This window comes from Podarcis raffonei, chromosome 3, assembly GCF_027172205.1.
Source record: "Podarcis raffonei isolate rPodRaf1 chromosome 3, rPodRaf1.pri, whole genome shotgun sequence".
Classification (NCBI taxonomy): Eukaryota; Metazoa; Chordata; class Lepidosauria; order Squamata; family Lacertidae; genus Podarcis; species Podarcis raffonei.
Genome location: NC_070604.1, coordinates 69,965,488 through 69,982,542, shown reverse-complemented (window position 1 = coordinate 69,982,542; position 17,055 = coordinate 69,965,488).

The following is a 17,055-nucleotide window of genomic DNA, read 5'->3' as shown; positions in this document are numbered from 1 at the left end:
TTGTCACCTCTCTTGGCAAGCGCTAGCCAAGATGCCTGAGTTGGTTGAAGGTTTGGACATCAAACCTTGTAAATATCACATGAAATGTGTATCTTGTGCAGAGAACAAGGTGAAGGTTGCTCCAAAAGGCAAGGAGTCTAGCAGGCAGGCTTCCAAACCCTACCAGCTAGTTCACGCAGACCTGGTAGGTCCTCTAGCACCCTCTTTGGGAAGAGCAAGGTACTTCATGGTTCTAATTGATTCTTTTTCCAGGTACATTCATGTGTTTATGCTCGAGCAGAAATCGCAAGCATTTCCTAAGTTCAAGGCATTCTGTGCTTGGTTGGAGAATGCTCACGGTAAACGTATTGGTTGTCTGTTTACTGATCGGGGCGGGGAGTTCACTTCTCAGCAGTTTGAAGCTTTCCTGACTGAGAAGGGAATCCAGCATGACTTGTCAACGCCTAGATCGCCATGGATGAATGGGCTTGCGGAGAGAGCAAATCAAACGTTGCTGCAAGGGATAAAAACCTTGTTGCATGATGCCAATCTCCCTGAGAAGTTTTGGGGGGAGGCTTTGGCGAATTTTGTTTATTCTTTTAACAGGAGACTGTCATCACCTATTGGCTGCACTCCCTATGAGAAAATGTTTGGTAAGCAACCTAATGTCAAACACATGAGAATCTTTGGTTCTGACATGTGGGTACACACCCCACAAAGCAACAAGCTTGGGAAGCGTGGGGCACATGGTTTGTTCATGGGGTACGAAAAAGGTGCATACAGGGTATGGATGACTAACTCAAAATCCATAAAGTTCACAAGGAGTGTTGAGTACAATCCTAAGTGGGGGGAAAATGTGGGAATTTTCCAGAGTTACCCAGAGGAGGATGAAGGTGATGTGAAGGAAGCAGATCATGCTGAGAAAGCTGAGGAAACTGAGGATGATGATGATGATGATGATGATGATCAGAGTTCGGATTCCAGTTCAGTGGGCGGCGCTGCTGCTGCTGTCAGTGACAGTGATGACACAGCAGACTACAAGAGCGCAAAGGCCTCAGTCAGACCATCTGATGAGTCTGACAATGAACTGGAAGAACCACTGTTCACCATTGGTCACTTTTCTCCTAAGAAAGAGGAGATGAGTCCAGAAGACTTGCGTCTGGTTCGCAGGTCTGAAAGGGCGACCAAAGGCAAACCTCCAAAGAGATTTGCTGATGAGTTTGCTAAGATGGCAACTGCTGTTCTTAGTAGCTCAGAGAAGGTGTGGGAACCTTCAAGCTTCAAAGAGGTCCAGGAGTTAACCTCTAAAGATGCTGAGCCTTGGCTTAATGCCATGAAGGCTGAAGTTGATTCCTTAAACAGGAACCAAACTTGGGAGCTGGTACCGGTAGTCCCAGGGATGAGACTGGTTGGCAGCAAATGGGTCTTCAAGGCCAAGACAGACCAGAATGGCAAGGTTGTCAGACACAAAGCCAGATTGGTTGCCAGAGGTTTTTCACAGGTACCAGGGCAGGATTACCACGAGACCTACTCGCCCACGGTCAAATATGAGAGCATTCGGCTGATGCTCAAGATCGCTGCGGAGGAGAAACTGCATGTTTCCCATCATGACATTAATACAGCTTTTTTGTACGGGATTTTGGGGGAGGAGCTGTACATGCTTCCACCTGACGGGATGCAGATACAGAAGGGGATGGTCTGTAAACTGCGGAAATCCTTGTATGGTCTCAAGCAGAGTGCCAGGTGTTGGAACACAAAACTCACTGAAACGTTGCTTTCTCTAGGTTTTCACCAGGGCAAAGCTGATCCATGTGTGTTTCTCAAGGAGGAGGGGCAAAACAAACTGTATTGTTTATGTTTTGTTGATGATCTTCTGATGTTTTGGAAGAATCAGGCTTTCTACCAAAGCACCCTAGCTCAGCTGAAGGAGCACTTTGACATGAAGGATCTTGGTGAGGTATCCAACTATCTTTCTCTGCAGGTGGAGAGGGACCAAGCAGGTAATTTTCTGGTACACCAAACACAGAAAATTACTGATGTATTAACCAGGTTGAATTTGGTTGATGCAAACCCAGCAGACACACCGATGGTGACAGGTTACCAGGTAGACAGTACTGCTGAAGCGTTTTCTGACACAACGCTGTACAGATGCATTCTAGGCAAGTTGAATTTCATTGCTAGATGTTCAAGACCTGACATTGCTGTAAGCACTAACCTGCTGAGCAGACATGCTAACAATCCTACTGTTCAGGATTGGAAAGCTCTGAAGCGCATAGCCCGGTATTTGAAAGGGACTATGCACTACAGGCTGAGGTTCACCAGTCAGAAGACTGGAGGTCTTGAAATCTTTGCAGATGCAAGTTTTGGAAGTGACACCACGGATGGTACAAGCACTTCTGGAGTATGCTTCATGTACAACCACTGCCTGTTTGACTGGTTGTGCAAAAAGCAGACGACAGTTAGCCTAAGTTCCTGTGAAGCAGAACTCAATGCTCTGTCATTTTCACTCATGGATTGTGAATGGTTGATGCAACTGTTTAAGGACATTGGAGTTTCTGTGAAATGTCCTATACATGTGTATCAAGACGATAGATCTTGTTTGGCTTTGCTGAACTCGGAGAGTTGCAAGCAAAGAACCAAGTACTTGCAGATTAAGCTACATCGTGCAAGAGAGTGTATTCAGAAAGGACTCATTCAGGTGTCCTACATGCCAGGAAATGAAATTCCTGCTGATCTGTTGTCTAAGGTTGTTAACAGAGAACAACTGAAGGTTTACGCACAAAGGTTGCAATTGGGTTGAACCACAGGTACTACAGGTTACACGGAAAGGGGGAGGATGTTAGGATATTTCCGTTCCACCTTAAAAGGGAGCAGGATGTTTGTATAACAGCCTGCGTAAGTTCCTGTCTCACAGGATGTTTATGTTGTAAGTTCGTTTCGTTTTCAGCTGTTTTGCCTGAGCAGTCGGAGCAGACGGTCATGCTTTTCTTTGTTCTGACCAATGCCTAATAAACTGTAAATATGCATGTTCTGCTCTCTGCTTGTGCAACTTTTTGCTGTGTGAATTCTGCTGATATAGTGTGCACTAAGCCTGAGGCTTAGTGTCGCTGAATTGCTGATATTGCCTGACTACGGGAGGTTGATGGATCGTCCGGCACCGAGCTTGGGGGCCAAGATGGACTTTATCTCCCTGGCAGTATCCCAACAGTTTGCAATCTTAACCCCATTTACATGGGATTGAATTCAATTGGAGTTGCTTCTGGCATGGTTAGGATTGTGCTGTTAAGTACCATGGGACATTGTGGTCAAATGGTATATTTGGTTTGGGCCGTCTGCATTCAGATCTCTACTCGGTTGTTAAGGTTCCTTACATACAGCTAGTACCTATTTTTTCAATCTTAAATTCCCCACCTATAAAATGCAGGCATCAATGAGCTTCACAGAGTTACTGTGGGAATGACCACTCCCCGCTTAAAACGGGGGGCGCCCTTTGCGTGGACACGCGCAGCCCTAGATCTGGAGCGGCTCCATCAGCATAGGCTTGGCTTTGCCTTCCCTCAGGTGGGATACCTGGAGGTCCCCGCCTACCTCAGTCAGTTGTCCAATCCCACCTCCATGCAAAGCCAGAATTGTGAGGCAGCTCTACATATCCTTCAATGCAAAATGACCACCTTATATTTTTATGCATATAGAGAGAAATTGTCTGCAAATGAAATTACATCCATGATCCTAAGGATAGCAGGGGCAGCATAGTTCTACAGTACAGTAGTCGTTCCAGTTCCTATAATAATTTCATTGTTACTGAAGCTTTCTTCTAAGTGCACTAGAAGAAACAAGTTCTAAGTTCCACAAGTTAGCGATAATGCTTTTCTCCCAGGACACAATAACCGAAGCGTCACATTCTGTTTCTTGCTATAAATCCTTTATATGTGAAACTCAAACCTCTGCTAGGCTAGATTAATGGTTACCAGTGTATATAATATTTATCAAACCTCCTTTTATGTTGCTTGGCAATCTGTGCTGCCATCAAACACGTTGAAATAATTGACATTTAGTGTGTTGGCTTCTTTGACTAAGAAGCATGACATTCATGTAGATAGTAAACATTTGGCAATTGCTGTAAATGTCTCCAAATTTAACACCATGACCTTTTCTCAGGTAAATGTTTTGGGATAAAATGTAAATAGTGATTCACTGGATGTCAAATACCACTGGATGTCAAATGCTGTGTGATCCTAAGTTTGTTGCCTTGTTATTTTTGAAAAGCTGGGAATTTGGTTTACAGGACCTCCTTGTTTTAAAGTCTTTGCAACAGAAGCAGTTGAAAAAATGTATTTACTGTGCATGCAACACATTTTTAGTCCTGTATTACTTTTTTTCATACTGTCTTTTTGATTAATTGGAGTTAGAGAAAACTTCTATAGAGGCATAATTAAATAGCAGCGTGTGTTTAAATTGAAACTGCTCACACTTTAAGTAAGCTCAATAATGCTGAACAGCGACACTGTTTAGAACTGATGTTTGGTATCTTGATTGAATATTGTATTGACAAGAAAATATTGTAATGTGTTCTGAAAAAAACCATGTTTAGAGGGCTATATAATGATTTATTTATTTTGTTTCTAAAGCTGCCCTTGAGGGTTATTCATTTCTTATGTCTAGTACAGTGGTACCTCAGGTTACATATGCTTCAGGTTACATACGCTTCAGGTAACAGACTCCGCTAACCCAGAAATAGTGCTTCAGGTTAAGAACTTTGCTTCAGGATGAGAACAGAAATTGTGCTCCGGCGGTGCGGCAGCAGCGGGAGGCCCCATTAGCTAAAGTGGTGCTTCAGGTTAAGAACAGTTTCAGGTTAAGTACAGACCTCCGGAACGAATTAAGTACTTAACCTGAGGTACCACTGTACTCAGAAACGGATTTCTCAACTGTGCTACTACAAACTGCCTGTAGGTATCACATGATCCAATGATTCGTAGAATTGTAGATTTGGAAGGGACCGCCAATGGTCATCTGGTCCAACCCCCTGAAATGCCCACTAAAAAATAAATCCCTGGAATCCCTGTACATAGAAAACTAGCTGTTGAGGGGGGTGGGTTCTACCTTAGTTTATTCTGTGACTGTCCATCTTTCTGCATGCAGGGAATTAAATTTTTTATATGAAGAGATATTCAATCATATGAACCCCACCCCACCCCCAAATTGCAGCCTAGAAACATATTTACTCCATTGTTTGTTCTTGACAAGAACTAGGCCTTATTTATTTGGGTGGGTTAGTTGACTCCCAAAGTCTCCTAACCTGGCAGGTTTTCCTATCTAGAATCGTCCAGGTCCACTCTCATGCTAGAAACCTGCAATGTTCCCAGCATCCAGCTCATCACATGGCTCGCTTCACGAAACCCAAAATGACCGGTTAACGCTTCCTTGGAGTGTTAAGAAGGAGACTCCCTAGTAGCTCTACAGGAACATTCCATCCATGCAAGGATTTCTGCTTGCACAATGGAATACCCCCTTTCTGTGCATTTCCTAAATCTCTTCTAGGAGTTCCCCCAACCTTCTGGAATAGGTTTGGGGGAGGACACAGGACATGCATGGGGGAAGGAGAGGGAAATATGCCCCGTTGCACAAGCAGAAGTCCTTGCTGAATCTGGTTTCCCAGCAACTATCAAGTAGCCTGCCCACCTTTCCCAAGAGGGGAGTAGAAAAGAAGAACCCAACACGACCTACCTTCTATAAAAACCATCTGCAACAACACACTTCTAGGCGTAGTGTTATGTGTACACAGGCAGAGGTGCTGTGCATGCAGTGAAATAGAAGTGTGTTTATTTGCAAGCTCTGAACTACATGGTGTATTCATGCAATTCCACTTAGCAAAATCAATTCTCATCTAGGAAAAGCTGAATGCTGATAACCATTTGAATGCACTGGTGCATTCACATCTAGAAGAGAAAATATCTTAGTATTTGACCCTGGATGTGGTTATAAAGCAGCACATAACCTTTTCTAGGTCAGAATTCAGTGACTAAGTACCAGGCTATATGTTACAGCCCTTCAACTGCATGTGTTAAAGCCTGATGGCTGGTGTTTGCAATGAAAAGAGTGGGTGCTTTTCCGTAAAGTAGTATGGAGATGAGTTCACAAAGCTAAAAGAAGCAGCTAACAGGCTTTAAATTTACATTTAATGCACAGTTTGGTTTTGATGCCAAGAATGCTACTCTGTGCACCATATTGTTTTCAGGACAAACCTATCAATGTAGGGAGGCAGGCAAAGATGACCTTCCTCTGCCTGGCACCCCCAAGACCACCCTGAAAAAGTGCCACAAATGTTTAGGAGTCCTTTTTATGCAGTGGACTGCGGTGCAAAGGGTCTGATGGGATGGCGAGATCACAGAAATGCGTTTGTTCAGTTCTGAATGCTATTTGACTCTTTTCCCATTTGACTTTAATTCTGTTAAATCTATATAAATCTACTTTAATTCTATATAAAATCATCACATTAAACATTATCATCAGTAAATTACTCCAGATCAACAGAGATTTAGGATATTCACGCCTGCACCCAAAAACCCCTTAGATTTATTGAGTAAATTAGAAATCATTATAATAAGTTTATCTGCATCCAGTACTTTGCATATAGCCAACAAATGGTACCAAACAGAGCTACAGGAATTGGAAGATTTTAACATGACAGCCTCTCACATAGTGATCATGGTACAGTGATCACATCTAAATGTAAAATCTGCGATAGGAAGTTGGAAAGTTTCACTGAAAAATCCAGATACATAAATGTGTCCAGAACTTGTTGATTATTATTCAAAACTTCTTCATATGAGACACTTGTGCATCCATGGATGTAAAGGCCAGAATATCAGATAACCTGAAGCAATCGATAAACAGGATGGAATATCCTGCCATCTTAACAGCTATGCAAATGGGATACTAAGTTTGAAGCCACTTTGTTACAACCAATAACAGCTGTGAAGTCAATAACTGTGTCTAAAAGATAGCAAAACATTATGTAGACCTAATTGTCTTAGATTTTTATTAGATGTTTTTCTGTATCACTTTTAGAGTTCTGACCTTCCCTATTGATTAAGTGGCAATTTTGTCTGGCCAGTGATTGAATTATTGAATCACACCTGCCAAAAGTGATCAAGAGTGCATGAAATAAAGGGCAGGTGTCGTGTGATTTACAACCCAAATGAGTTGCTTGCTTTGGTTTTGATTAAATAATACAAAATAAAAATTAAATTAAGTAGTGACCAAATTGCAGGCAAAGAACTATAACAATTTTAAATTTTTTCACTTACTTTCATACCATAGACTAATATCTCAGCACTGTGTGTGATATTTTTCTTTTATAAAAGTTATGGCTACAGTTCCAAACCAAAAATTGATTATATTTTTCATGCTGTTTCAAATGGTTGTTTGTGGCACCGTTGTTGTTAGCAATACACATATACACACAATGTATGTGTCGCACATACACTCTTACTTACACCATATACAAGTCCCCTGGTTGAATGACTCCATCTCCATATAGCTGTTGCACTTAGGGACTTTGCCAGTGGTTAACCCACTTCATTGGCTCACATTAGCATGTAGGGTTCTGACAATAGCATACAGTTCAGGCCGAGTGTCAAGCACAATGGCAATCAATTATTTGGGGAGGATGTGAATCAAAGGGTCCCTTGCTGTTCCTGCTAAGTAATACTAATCTGCATTGTTCTTGTGGTAGGCTGCATGTAAAGTCCTGGACATCAAAACTGCAGATTTCATGGTGCAGTGAAGCTGTACATGAACAAAACCTCCCACATAGGTTGAGGAATCACTCTGTGTCATTAGAAGCCCAGTATTGCAGGCAATTACCCCCATGTTGTCATCTACTGGGGCAGTAGTAGGCAGGCCTTACTCAAACAACTCAGAACGCAGACTGTAGAGACCTCTAGAGGCAACATGAGCTCATGGTAGCATAGGCTTACATGAGTGACATGAAGACTGTGCAACAGAATGCACAGAATCCCTATTTTCCCTTCTGCTTGGGTGCTGGGTTACATATTTAATATTGGTAGCTGGAACTGTGACTAATTTCACCCATTTATTTCAAGGCAACTAACTGTCTGGATTGAGGCCATGCTCCACAACACCATTCTTCCACCTTGAGCCCCCCAAAGCTGGTGGACTACAACTCCCATCATACTTGACCATTGGCTGGGGTGGCTGGGAATGATGGGAGCTGTAGTCCAACAACAACTTTTGAAGACCCAATGTTAAGGAACATTGCATCATAGCAAGCTGCTAATGAGATTGCATTCTCCGCCTAAATATGCAATGTTGCTTTGGATGTTTCAGAAACATACTAAAAATGGCATTCAAAAGGCTTTTAAAATCCTGATACGACATAGGTAGCTTGTCAGAGGGAGGGAGGGATTGATGACTGCTTAGATGCACCGACTCCCCTTATAAATGTAAGAAACTGCAAATTGCTTTTAATGACACTCATTTCTAATGGGAGCTCATTATGCAAAAGGAAGATTAGTATAATTAATCTATTTGTTACAAAAAGAATCAGTATTGCATCTAAGTAGTCATGAGCAAAGATCACAAAAATGAATGAAAACAAGCATAAATGTCAGCAGCATTAACATACCTGAACCCCATGACTGTTTCATTTCTATTTGACAATGGGCTAGATATGTGATTCTAGCCAGCGGTAGGATATATACAATCTGTCCCACTCTGAATGTTCTGACAAATAGCCTTTCAGAAACCTCTGGAAATTAATTTTCTAAAATATAGTAACAAACTAGCAACACAATTCTATGCATGTCTCATCAGAAGTAAGTGCCACTGTATTCAGTAAGAGCATTTAGGATTGCAGCCTAAGAGTACAGTTTGTGAGATTTGTGCTAGAAATAGACAATGCCTTGGATCCAATAGTGGCCTGGTTCAAGTGGAGCAGAATTATACTTGTGCCAGGGGGTATCTCTGATTTCAACTGATTTCGCTCTTACACACACACACAGTGAGAGAGAGAGAGAGAGAGAGAGAGAGAGAGAGAGAGAGAGAGAGAGACAGAGACAGAGACAGAGACAGAGAGAAACAGAGAATGAGCAACATTTAATGCTGCTCAGAGGTTCTCCTCAATTCTCAAGCATGGCTTTGGTGGCAATGCGGGGGACTTTCTTAGTAAGTCAAGGAGCTGGGACAGGTCTGTTCAACAAAGCTGCAGGAGTCTTTGAGCAGCTTTTGTGCATTGGTGTCTTCTTATCCCAGTGTTGTCTTCCTAGTATCTTGAAACCTGCAAACCTGCCAGAGGCAACAGTGGGACAAAAATAAAGCAATAGCTTGGAAACTATGAATTGCAATGGGCTTACCATAAGACCTGCAGCTTTCTGAGAAAGACTATTGACTGTCTCTAACCTGCCACTCAGGGTTCTTGTTTCAGTGTTCGAAACCCTACACTTAAGGGAGTCCCCCATTGTCCAGGGAGTGTAGCATTGTGGGGATGGATGGAGCTTACTCCATGTATTCCTGCCTGCCCCTTCATGAGTTCTAATGGAATACCAAAAGAGGGCTACACAAAATATCTAGCATCACAAAAGTGAATGGTACTTCACATATTGTCTGCAGATGTTGCCCACTGACCTTAACTGAAAGGACATTAAAGATACAGAGAGGCTTTTATCCTGATTCATTTGAAGCAGAAGGCAATTGTATTTTGTCCCTTAAGGAAATATGGGGGAAATGAAAGATACTCTAATCATTTCATCTAATTGCAAATTATAATTGCAAACTGTAAATCAAAAACTATATGAATTCTTAGTAATGCAATGAAAAAAATTAATTGTACTTCACAATGCTGAAAACAGAGCAAATCAATTATATTGTTACAGGACATCCCAATCTCTGTCGAGCAGCTGCACCGCGTTCCAGGTGCTCCATTATGTCACACCCCTATAACAGCCATTTTGTGACAAGTCATGCCCACAATAGCCATTTGTGATTCACACCCATTGGCTCAATTTCCCATGCTAACTGATTGTTGGAGTGAGGGACCTGGAAAACCAGCAGGAATGAAATAGAGCATCACTCCAACGGTGGTGTGCAGGTGTCAGGGACAGGTAGGAGTCTGAAGGGCGGGCAGAGGAGGCAGGGGGCAGGAGGGTGATCCAGGGGAAGGGACCAGTGATTTGTGGAGTTCTGTGCCACCTGTGAGACAGGAGGCAGAGACTGGGCAAACAGAGACAGAAGTATAGGCAGGAGAAGAGGTGGAGGAAGGTGCAGAGGTGGAAGAGACAGTCTCGGAGAGAGTTGGGCCATAAGACTCTCCTCCATCTCTTCACCCATGATCTCCCAGGATGAGGAGAGACTTAAAGTGGCAGGAGGAGCTAGAGATGCTGTGCAGAAGTCATCAGCTGCTTGCATGCACCATGTCAGAAGAGGAGGTTTAAACGTGCTGTTGGAGGCATGGCTGTGCTGTTGCTGCAACTGTTTAGGTCGGAGCACAGGTCTTTAGAAGAAGATGGCTAACTAGATATTTAGCAGGAGTGGTGCATGCAATTCTTGCACCTTAGGAGCTGATGTAATTGAGTGTTTTGCCAATAAATAACTAAACTTCCAATCATGTGTCTTCGTTGGGGGGCTGGGTGTGCTCGGCACAACAGGCTTCCCTCCTCCTAACCTATTCTCACAGCAACTGCTGGCCCAAGGTTGCCCCATGGGCTTAATGGCTGAGCACGAATTTAAACCCAGGCCTGCCCTGTCGTCATCTTACAGGACTAACATATTTCAAATATTGACATAGTTGTACAAAATCGTGCCATTTATATATAGGATGGTTCAAGAACTGGTGAATTACTCTGTTTAGATTGCTGCCTTTCTCAAAACTTTGATGGCAAATAGTTTTGTTCATTTCTTCTTTTTTGATGCTCAAGTTCCAAAGGAGGAATGCCATCAAGGACTTTCCCATGTTCAGTTTTGTTGCTTTTACTTATACAAGAGCAACCTAGCCAGAAGTGGGCAGCATGAGGCCCTTGGGTGATGTCTGGCCAGATAATGTTGACGTTTCTCCATTGTCTGTGTAGTCATGCACTGCCACCATGTGGCAACTGAGCTGAGGGCTAATGTTTATAAAGAAATGTTAGTAGAAATAAATTTCAATGAGAAAAACCAGGCTAGTTGGTTCTCATTGCAAACAGCAGCCATGAGGGTATTCCAGTAAAGATCATGGTAGGGGCAAAACAACAAACAAACAAACAAACAAACAAACAAACAAACAAACCTAGCAACCTTCCCCCATACACAGTTCCAATCTGGTTCAGGGCCTTGTCAATTTGTTTTTTAACAAAGCAAAAAATAAGCCACACAAGACTAAACCACATAAATAATGTCACTTTGAGTACTTGGGGGAAATTCTGTGGAAACAGTCCTGCCGATCACTTTTAAAGCCCATTAATTATTGTGGGTCAGGGTTAAAGCATGTGCCTAACTCTGTCCTTCAATATCATTGGGTCGTCAGAGGGCTTAACTTTGGCTAGATCACTCGTATAAAAACTTGGGGGCACAATCCAGTCAGCCACTGCATCCCTTTCCCTCTCTTGTGTGCACTTTCCCATTGCATGGGAGTTTTGTGGAGGACATTTTCTGAAATTTAGAACACTGCAAAATCAGGGTTATAAATTGCGTGAGGAGCCTTTATTAGTATAGGTGGTGCTCCGCTTCAGAGATTCACTTTCCTAATCATGGAGAAAAGTGAAACACTGGAGGGTGTGGGACTTCCCAACCAACCCCAATATTCTCTCTCACATTGTGCAGAGAAACAGCACATCTGAATAGGGCTATAGTTCCTTTCCCTCCAGATAATCAGTGATAGTACCACTCAGCTGTTCATAGAATCATAGAGTTGGAAGAGACCACAAGGGCCATCAAGTCCAACCCCCTGCCAAGCAGGAAAGGGGACCTCTTCCATTCTTCCTCCTCCCAAGCATCTGATCACCAGTTATCTAACCATGACTATCTGTGCATGTTTCCGACTCCAGAGCTCCCCTCCAATTGGAAGAGGCTTATATAGTGGTTCCCCAAACAAGGAAAAGGAACAGTATTCCACTATTTCAGAATGACCAAAACTTTATTAGAAAGGCAATGCTGGGAAAGTAAAAAAGTGTTATGTCTGTGAAACTTTGATGCATTCAATCACATTTAATTCATATTTTGAAAACCAGTCACTGCCTTTACGTATATAGTCAGTGAAATATTTTAGCTTGGACCTTCATATCATATCATATTTTATTTTACATTGAGAACTGGCCAGCATATCATACAGTGAGAAATGCTATTGTTCCTACAGAAATAGAATCCAGAATGATAACGATATACAAATATTTTGAAACCACCCATTAAAAACCTCTGATTGTATTAACTGGACCATGCTTGAAACAAAAGCTCCTCTCAGTGAAAACTTCTCCACTTACAGCAAAGGGTTCTAGTTGATGACTAAGCTGAAGTTCACTCTAGCCCTAGACTATTGTGGAATTTGATATAAAGAAAAGAGTGGTTTGGATAAAATTGCTATGAACCCTTTAAATTGACCACAAAGACAATACACTGAAGAAAAAATATAACCATGAGTAGGGCTGGGGGCCCCTCCAGAACAGATTGGGGCATTGCGGGGGCTGATCGGGGGAAGAAGAGAAACCCAAAGTCCTGTTGTGCATTTGATTTGGGTCCCATAAAACTTGCTTAAAATAAATTATTGGCAATTGTTCAGCCCAGTACAATCTACCTAGTCTATTTTTGAGCATTGATTGAAACAGGCTCACATGACCTGTTATTTAAAGTGGTAAAGTTGCCATTTCAGCTCATCACATGCCGCTCATCTGTTATATCCAGAGGAAGGATATGCAAAATTAGGCTAGCAACCAAGGGAAGAACACTGAATATCCTGCTTAAAATATTCTATCCAATGCACTTGAAAGCATGTCATCATCCTTGAAACTGTTTGAATAGAAGCCAGCAGTGAGATCATCTTAATCCAATAATCTATGTCTTACGCAAACAAGGCAAAATTAATTTTGTAAAATTAAGTGTTTGTCTAGGGAGGTTAAAATATTAATACTGCATAATCCCCTGGACTTTAGTAAAATAAACAGAGATTGAGGGTTATCCTAATGCAGGAACTGAACAATTTGCTTTGTTTTATGCAGTCAAAGATGTTTGCTTTGTGGATGAAGAAAAATATATACTGCTACAATTTGGTGTTATCTCATGCAATTTTATGATCTAACTGCATTAGTTTGTGTTCTTATGAGAAAAGTGCTGATAATTCAGCAGAACACACTGAGTCTATCCATGAGTGTATTAGAAACCTGTAATTTTCATCTGAAAATTAAATATACAAACTTGATGGAATAGTACACAATAATATATATTTAGAGGGATTATATTTTAAAATGCCTGTAAAAATGGAAAGCAATTTTCAGGATTTTTTTAAAAAACAAGGTACCACTTAGCAACTCAAATACTTAACACTTCTTGTCCTGTATACTTCTTCCCTCCTTCCTTCCTTCCTTCCTTCCTTCCTTCCTTCCTTCCTTCCCCTTCCTTCCTTCTTTCTTACCTTCCTACATTCCTTTTTTTAAATCTATTTTAGATCAATTAAATTTATGTATATGTATATCAATATTCTTCCCCCTTTTTAAATGGTAAAAATGCACTCTCATAATCGTGCGTCTCCATATAATGTTCCTTGCCTGTAGATTCAACCGTGCACCCGTCTTCTGCTGAAAACCTTTGTCAACATAGAAAAGAAAGGTGCTATTGGAAGACTAGCAAGGAGACCATGCTCAGAAGATCCTGCAGCTCTTCTCCTCTAGGTACAGTGGTGCCTTGGGTTAAGAACTTAATTCGTTCTGGAGGTCCGTTCTTAACCTGAAACCGTTCTTAACCTGAAGCACCACTTTAGCTAATGGGGCCTTCTGCTGCTGCTGGGCCGCCGCCATGCAATTTCTGTTCTCTTCCTTCCTGAAGCAAAGTTCTTAACCTGAGGTACTATTTCTGGGTTAGTGGAGTCTGTAACCTGAAGCGTCTGTAACCCGAGGTACCACTGTACTGTGTTGTGGGGGAGAGAGCAAGACTGTATAGATTTGAACGCCTTGATGCAAATACAGTGGTACCTCGGGTTACATACGCTTCAGGTTACAGACACCGCTAACCCAGAAATGGTACCTCGGGTTAAGAAATCTGCTTCTGGGTGAGAACAGAAATCGTGCTCCGGCGGCACAGCAGCAGTGGGAGGCCGCATTAGCTAAAGTGGTGCTTCAGGTTAAGACCAGTTTCAGGTTAAGATGGACCTCTAGAACAAATTAAGTACTTAACCCGAGGTACCACTGTAGACCAAATCCTTAACCTTCATGTGCTTATTTGTATATTTACAAGCCTCTTTTTCACCAGCTGACTTGCTGCTTTTGAGTGTTTCCTAGTAATTTAATAAGTTGATGGAATAAACTATGTATACGCTTCTTAAGTGTGGCTGCATTGTTACAGGTACAAACTGTGGCAAGCCTTGGGTCCATGCACTCCACTTCCTCTTGTTCCCTCTTTCATATGGGGTGGCAACATTAGAAGCTTCTGTTTGCAGTTTGAAACAAGCTATAGTTTCTTGCTTTATTCAAATAAGGGAGAGAGTAGTTTGTGCTAAGCAATAGTTTGTTCACACAGTAGGATGGTCATAGTAGGAACAGATCCTGGGCCTTTGAGTGCCAGCCACATTTTATGACTTCCATCTAAAACACAAATACCTAACAGACAAATGCAATTTGTTTCTACATTCTTAGACCCGTAACATGACTTCATGTGTACTCTCTTTCTTTTTCTTTCTTTCTTTCTTTCTTTCTTTCTTTCTTTCTTTCTCTCTCTCACACAGTGCTGGGCTCTCAGGATAAGAGGATCAGGAGTGACCTGGCAGATAATCCAGTGTACTCTTCCACTTTAAACAAGACTTAAAACCTGATGGAACATGACTAGATGCTACTAGGACCAGGAGCACGTAGTCACCACTGGATAGGGCCACATGTGACTACTTCTCAGCTACTTTTATTGAGAGAAGATCTGTAGAAATCCAGTCAGTTCCCTTTGCAGAACTTTGAATCACCCAACATTGCAAGCCAGTTGTAGCTGAACCTTAGCATCTGCTTGCTCAAAATCATCTAAAAATTGCTCTGCAAACCAATCACTATCTTCCATATTGTTTTCCTTTGACAGCCTGAATGATCAAACAAATCACAAAGCTTCTTGACCTACTCAGCCTACACAGACAAATGTTGTAGTGTCACTTCTCTAGGAAACTGGAAAATGAGGCAACCTTAAAAAACACACACCAGTATTTAAAACCCTTTCAAAAGCCTCACCTGTAACAAATCTGTGATTGTCTGACCAAATCATGCCCTCAAAGTTAAGGCTTCATGCCTACAAGGGCATACAGATCTGATTAACTTTTATCATCTCTACGTTAGTCTTAATGTACCCAACATGTGCGTTATATAAAGTGACACTCATCTAGATGCTTGTAATGTACTGTACAGGATAAAACCCCCGAAGTGTGTCATCATAAGCTCTTAAGAGCCAGAAGAGATGCAAAAAGGAAAGGTAGCCATGCTGGTTCATAAGAAGAAGAACAAGCCCAAAGTTGGGTCATCACTTTATAAGGACCAACTAAAAAGCTAAAGGCTTTGTACATGTGGAACTTACACTACAGCTAAGAGATATGCCGGCACAGAAGAAAAAGAAGGTGGTGGCGGCAGCTCCAGCAATAACAACAACTGAATTGGAGTCGGGCAAAGAATGGAAGGAGGACTACTTACCGTATTTTTTGCACCATAACACTCACTTTTTTCCTCCTAGAAAGTAAGGGGAAATGTCTGTGCGTGTTATGGAGCGAATGCCTACGGATGGTGGGGGGATCTGCTGCAGTCGTGAGCAGAGGATCCATGGTTCCCCTTCCTTCCCTCCTCCGTGGCTTGCTTTGAAACAGCAAAGCGGGAGAAGAGCCGCTGAGTGGGGAGGAGAGAGGGACAGAGAGCCTGCTTGCTTTAAAGGAGCAAAGCGGGAGAGGAGAGGAGCCTTCTCCTCTTATACCCCTCTTCTGCATTATTAACAGCATCCTTCTCCACCCACCCCATGCGTGCTCCTTGTCCCTTGAGTGCTTTTCCTTCCCTCCCCACTTAAAACGTGGTTACAAAGCACAGATCCACATGGATCCTCAGGATTTTTGCACTGGGTCACCCCAAATTCACCATCAGATCACATAGCATGTCCATGGCTACATCTTGCACCCCCAAAATCACGCACCCACTGTTGTCTGGGGCCGCAGTGATGCAAAAACGTGGTTACAAAGCATGGATCCACATGGATCCTCAGGATTTTTGCATTGGGCTACCCCAAACTCACCGTCAGATCACATGTCTGTGGCCACAGCATGAACCACAAAAATCATACATCCACTGTTTCGTTTAGAATATTTTTTTTCTTGTTTTCCTCTTCTAAAAACTATGTGCGTGTTATGGTCGGGTGCGTGTTATAGAGCGAAAAATACGGTAACAGCTGAAGGATGCATAGACTGGGGTAAGCATAAAGACCCATATTCCACTTATTCCCTTAGCAGGTAGGTGTGCTTCTCTCTCTCTCTCTCTCTCTCTCTCTCTCTCTCTCTCTCTCACACACACACACACACACACACACCCATGGATTCTGATGCTTGTACCAAGTCTTCAGTGACTGTCCACTCACCAACTCTCTCTAAACCCTGTTTAGGGTTTAGCCTGTTCCACCCAACCTATTTTTCTCTAGAGATTAGCACCCTCCTGTTTACTTTGGAAACCCCTGGTACCACTTGTCATGCTAATAAGATAGATTTGGGGTTTTTTAAAAAAATGAATTATTCATGGTAAAGTGAAATTAATTCACTCTGTTTCCCTCCCTGCCATTCCTTGGGGGATATTAAGGCTCCCTGCACGTTTTAATAGCTCCTTTCAATCTTCTAGTAACAGAAGCACTCATTTTGAACAGAATGAGAAACAT